This window comes from Tenrec ecaudatus, chromosome 7 (assembly GCF_050624435.1).
Source record: "Tenrec ecaudatus isolate mTenEca1 chromosome 7, mTenEca1.hap1, whole genome shotgun sequence".
NCBI lineage: Eukaryota > Metazoa > Chordata > Mammalia > Afrosoricida > Tenrecidae > Tenrec > Tenrec ecaudatus.
In genome coordinates, this window is record NC_134536.1 from 58,264,863 (window position 1) to 58,271,315 (window position 6,453).

Sequence of the window (6,453 nt, forward strand, 5' to 3'; positions counted from 1 at the left end):
GGCCAGCAGTTCCCCTCAGAAGCTACTGTTTGATTGGACCTTCTCCTCCTCCTCCTCCTCCTCCTTCTTCTTCTTTGTTTTTTTTTTTTTTTAAGACACCTTGTGGAGATTCAGACAAATGTGTTACTGGGAGAACTAGTCTGCAGAAGTCTACTGACTGCCAGGGCAAGTTTAAACACGTTTTATTTGGAATACAACCCTGGATATATAAACTAGAAACTTCGTGACAGTACTTTATGACTGTTGCAAGCTATCTATCTATCTATTTATTTATTTGTTTGTGGTATTTTTATTTTTTAAACAGTTTAATTGGCACATCATCCACATATAAGAGAAGGTACTGGCTGCTGCCATAGAGGAACCATCCTAAAACAGATTGGAAAACGTTGATTGACCTTGGTCCTAACAGCTCTAACAATAAGCAGGATCTTGATAAGCTCTATGAGCTGACGTCCAAAGCTCGACAGATTATGAACCAGTTTGGCCCCTCAGCCCTAATCAACCTCTCCAATTTCTCGTCCATCAAACCGGAACCAGCCAGCACCCCTCCGCAAGGCTCCATGGCCAATAGCACGACAGTGGTAAAGATACTGGGCACTCCTGGTGCTGAAGGGCGGCTCAGCCCTGAAAACAATCAGGTATTGACGAACAAGAAATTGCAAGATTTAGTAAGAGAAGTGGATCATAATGAGCAGTTGGATGAAGATGTAGAGGAGGTAAGGTGGGGGTGGATGCTCCGAAGACGTCCCTGAAAGCTGATATACATCACATGGCTGTTAAAAGCACAGACTTCATTGGCAGAAAAATCTGAGCTTGAATTGATTCTGCCATTTGTCAGTTTTGCCGCTATAGACAACTTCAGTTAAGCTTTCTGGGCCTCAGCTTCTTCCTCTGTTGGTAGTGTGTGATAATATTCACAATTGAGTTACTGTGATTACCTCGTGGAATAATTTATTCATAGTAGTTGCTACTACTTTTGCCTCTCAAAAAAGACACAGTGTGCTGTTTATAGGCAATCACTTTTTTTCTAGTAATCACTTCAAAAGCTTTAGCTATATCTGCAGTTGTTCCATAATGTTTTCAAAGGCACAGCTTAGCCCTCAGTATTCTGCCATACAAGGAATGAAGTACTGATATATTACATGAATGACCTTTGAGAATGAAGTACTGATATATTACATGAATGACCATTAAGGTATAGGTACCATCTTCATCAGAATTTTCTTATGTCTTATATTTATTTTGACATTTTCTCTGCATTGCCCAGGTTTCCATTTTTGGTTTGGTCATGATGCTAGCTATCCATTCTGAAAGGATGAGCTACTGCAAAGCTGATAGGAAGCAGGAAGTACCGAGCGCTTTGCTAGTCGTGCACTGCTGTTGTTAGGTGCTGTTGGGTTGCTTCCATAAAGTACGTTTCTCGTCCCAGACACTGTGCACCACAGAATGAAACCGCCTGTCCCTGTGCCATCTTTCCAGTCATTGCGACCACTGTGTCCGCTTATCTTGTTGGGGGGCTTCCTCTGTTTTCATTTTACTCCTTTACTCTTAATGTTTTGAGTTTTGTTGCACATTTCCCCCCACCACTCTACCCAGGTTACATGTTGGGCTGCTAACAGCAAGGTCAGCAGTACAAAAGCACCAGCCACTCCCTGGGAGAAAGAGTTTCAGCCTCTGAAACCCACAGCAGTTCTACTCTGTTCTGTAGGTTCTATAGTAGTGGTTCTCAACCTGTGGGTCTTAACCCCTTTGGGGTCAAACAACCCTTTCACAGGGGTTGCCTAAGACCATTAGAAAACACGTACTTCCGATGGTGTTAGGAACCGAGACACCAACTGCTCCTCTATTCGTCTCCAGGTGGGTCCGCCCACATACAGCTACGCCCACAAACAGCTACGCCCACATGCAAGTACCCAGTGTGAAGACTGTTACCCATGCTGCACCATGTTCAAGACAAATTTGTCATTAGAAATAAATATTTCAAAAAGAAAAAATAAATAAGAGAAGGTACCAGAATTTTTCCCCAAAGCTATGTATTTAATTTTTTTTAACAAAACAACTTTATCCACTTCACTCTCCATTACACTTAATACACTTGTCAAATCTGTGACTCCATTCCTGGAAACATTTTTCAAACGCATCTGTTTGGACAGTTGACAGCACCTCCCTCAGTTTTTTTCTTCACCTCTTCTACATGGTCAAATCACTGTCCTTTCACGACCCTCTTCATTTGAAGAAACAAAACGAAGTCCCAGGGAGTGAGGTCAGGCAAGTAGGTGTGTGGGGCAAGAGAGGCAGCAATTTTTTGCCCAAACTGGCACACTGAGATGGCTTATGTGAGCAGGTACTTTGTAGTAGTGGCAAAACCAGTCCTCTGTCGGCCACAAAGCAGGCCTGTTTTTGCCACACACTGTTATGCTATCTTTTCAGAACCTCTAAATAGAAAGTTGATTAACAGTCTGACCTGGTGGAATGAACTCCAAATGCACTACAAGTCGACATTCTCATCCATTTGGGATGTTGATGGATGTCCAGAATGAGGATTGTCATCAATTGACATTTCACCTTTCTTTGAAATGAGAAAACCATTTGTACACTTGAGTTTTTCCTATAGCACCATCCTTGTAAGCTGTGTTCAGCATCAGAACAATTCTGCAGCTGTTTTCCTGAGCAGGAAGCAAAATTTCACAGCTGCACCCTATTCTTTAATTGACCATCACAATAAATGCGGTTCGAGGAAAACTGCTTTCACAAAAAAATCACTGTGACTATGGAGACCCTTCCCAGGTGACATCACTGGGTGCACTGACTCAGAGAGAGTTTCTGGATGCTCGCCTAGTGGGAAAAAATGCACACTAAGAAAGCTTGTACAATTCAATAGTTCAATCATGTCAAGAAAAGTTGTACAATTATTACTCCAATCAATTTTAGAACATTTTCTTCTTCCTTGTACTCATTGTTATTTGTTTTTTTAATTGCAGCAAAACTATACACAACAAAATATTCTCCGATTCAATTTGGTTTTTTTTAATTGTAGCAAAAGTATACACAACAAAACATTCTCCAATTCAAAAAACAACTACAAGTTGAATTCCGTTGCTATCGATTATACTCTTCATGCTATACAACCACTATTGAAATCCTTTTCCACATTATCCCACCACCATTAACATAAACTCAATGCCCCCTAAGCAGAAACTCTTCTTTCTTCACCCTTGGTAACCATTGGTCAACTTTGGTTTCTTTTTTGAAATGGTTTCTTTATACAGTATTCATGTATCATACACTTCCATTGTTGAGTTGATTTTCAAAAGAGTTGTATGTATGTACATTATCAAATCAGTTCTAGTGTTCCCTTGCCCCTCCCATATTCATTGTTTGTTCCTCAAACCCCCTCACCCTCCCCACTGCCCGTTCCCAATAAACCACCGCATCGGTCATTGTCTTTGTGAATCCACTCCTTCTGTGCTTCACAAACTGGGAAACAACATAAACATTTAAAAAAATAAATAAATACAATAAACAGAAATAAAATAATAATATAAAGATAAAAATAAAGAAGAAAGAAAAGACCACCAACAATATTTTAAAAGCCAGAGAAGAAATTTCTGTTGTGGAACAAGTGAGAACTATTTAAACCTAGATCAAATTCAGAATGAGTCAAGAGGGAGGCCAACTGACCAAATACCATACTGTGGTGTGATCCATAATAATCAAGTTTGCAATCATCTCTGTCTGATGGTAAAGCTGTCCCTCACCTTGTGGCCAGAGGGGACATGCCACAGGCTTAAGCTGACTAGATACTCTGCAGATAGATTTTGGATTCCTACCAGCCTCCAAAGCCTTCCACAAATTGGGTATTCCATAATTAAGTGCTGATACTTTCCCCCTTCTTATATTTGGGTTTTATTATCATTTTCTTGAAATCACACAGGCTGGTGTGCTTCTTAGATGTGGATTTAGTTGACGCCTCACTTAAGTGGCTGTTTGTTTGGATACAAACCTTTCAGACCCTAGACACTCTTCCTCCAATTGATAGCCAGGCATCACCTGCTTTCTTCGCCACACTTTGCTGTAGCAATCTTATCTTCAGTGATCATTTCATCAAGGCAAGTATTGAGTAGGTCCATGTTATAGGAGCCTCTACTTCCTTGGGAATTGGTCTCTAAAATGTGTTTAATTCTTGGATTTGGGCTAAAATTGTGGGAGCCCAGAATCCATCTGCTCATCCATGGGTTATAAATGATTCTGGTTACCTTTGGCAGTCAAATTATGACAAAAACAAAAATCAACAAGAACAACAACAAAAAATAAGAACCAACCAGCCTCCCCAAAACAAAAGCAAACAAAAAAGAAAATATTGTTGATCATCCCCATGAGTATAAGGCAATTGCACTGATAACATCGATGACCTATCCAATGGCATAGAATGTAAGGTACTGTTGATGAGATTATGTGAGTATAGTCCAACTGTGAACTGAAATTCATGAGGAGTTGTTTGGTACAAATTGGTTTCTTATTTCATTGAGCTCTGTTTACATTTAGCATGGAAGTTGGTGCCAGGGTAAATTTTCCTATAACATTTCTTGTAAGGCCATATACTTGATCATCAGATTATTACCTGCCATATTAATGCAAGGGGAGCATTGGGATACTTAATATATGATGGTTTTGAGTCTCCTTTCATTGGATTCCCAGCAAGCCAGGGGTCTCACCCCAGGTCCGATGATCACCATTTCCACAGTCCTAGGGTGGCCATTCCTTGCTTTCTTTTCCATCAGGGACTTTCAGTCGTAAGTCCAAGGACTGCAGGTAGTTTTGAAGTAGGGCCCAGCTCATCCAGTCGGGCCTCCACATGGAGTCCCTCTGGCGTGGTCCTGGGGGGATGCCATGTTCCCTGTAAGGCCAGAATCTACGGTCATCATAGTGCTTAGTCCATGGTGTGGCTCACCAAAGGCTGGGGAGAAACATATTCCAAGGATCTGCTCGGGAAGACAGAACCGGGTCTATTCTTCCCCTCGGTTCCCTGCAACTATTCTTTAGCATCCCTTCCTGATGTGAGGTTGCCCCTCCCCTTCCACCCACCATACTCACCTGCAGAGCCGGCTGCACCTCCTCTGAAATGTAGGTGCTGCCCTCCCTGGTCTTAACTTGACTTTCCAGTAAGGTCCTCCTCTCATTCCTGTGGGGGGCCTGTTGATTGGTCACAGCCTGTCTCAGCATCAATTGGATGGCCTTCTCCCTTTCCCCCTTCTTGAAAGAGTGGGCCAGCCAATACGAGGTCTCCTCTTTCGAGGTGCTTCTTATGAAGCACACATCAGGGGTGGGGGTGGGGGGAACAATGTATGGTTCATGGAAGACTCTCTACTTCCTTGGGAATTGGTCTCTAAGATGTGTTTAATTGGTGTTTCTCCAGAAAGTAGTGAACTCATACAGTACTTGTCCTTTTGTGATTGACTTGCTTCACTCAGCATAATGGCTTCCAGGTCCTTCCGTGTCACACAGTGGTTCATGCTTCCCTCACTGTTTATCAGGGCTGCCTAGTATTCCACTGTGCGCATGTACTATAGTTTATCCGTTCTTCCACTGTGGGACATTTGGGCTACTTTTGCTTCCAGTTTCTTGCTCTTGTGAACTATGCTGCATGGTTCTTAATGTAAAATACTTGTATTTAAAGTCAGCCCACTGCCTATTACTATAAATAACATTTTACTGGAGCAGAGCCAGGCGTATCCTTTTCCATGATGTCGATGGCTGTTTAGTCCTTTGCAGGAACATTTGCTGACTGCTGCTTTAGAAGAAATATGCCACTTCGTTGAGAGGTTAAACCCCCTTTCTCCAGCAAGCAGCTCGCGTCAACAGAGAATCCATACTTCTTTATTCTCATCAACAGGTTTGCATACATTTCCAGAAAGTTGCACATTAAAGTTTGTGATCTGAAACATGGACACCATTTGCTAACTTTGTAAGTAGAATCACGCCGTGATTAGCATTTTTCATTCACATGGTCGTATGTATGTGTGCTTTTGTCGATTTCACTGTTTTACAGTGTTTCGTTGCACTAATACACCACAGCTTATTCACTTGTAGTACTGTTGCATACATTATACATACTATAACCAAGCATTTTATATTAAGTGTAGCCTGGTTCACATAAATGTCTGAGTCTTTGGGATATATATACTAATCATATATTATATATGTACTCAACTTTTTCAAAGTTGTCCTATTTTTACTCTCAGTAGCAGTCTATGAGACTCTCTGGTGTCTGAAATCTCGTGAACAATTGAGATTTCTACACGTTTCCCTCTCTGTTATGAAGAACATGTAAAATTGGCACACACATGTAAAAGCCAGAACAGTGGCGCAGAATACACTCATCACGACAATGAACTGCGTAACGAACAAATCAGGACCCCCTTTGTGGGGAGCAAATGAAAGCAGACCTCAATC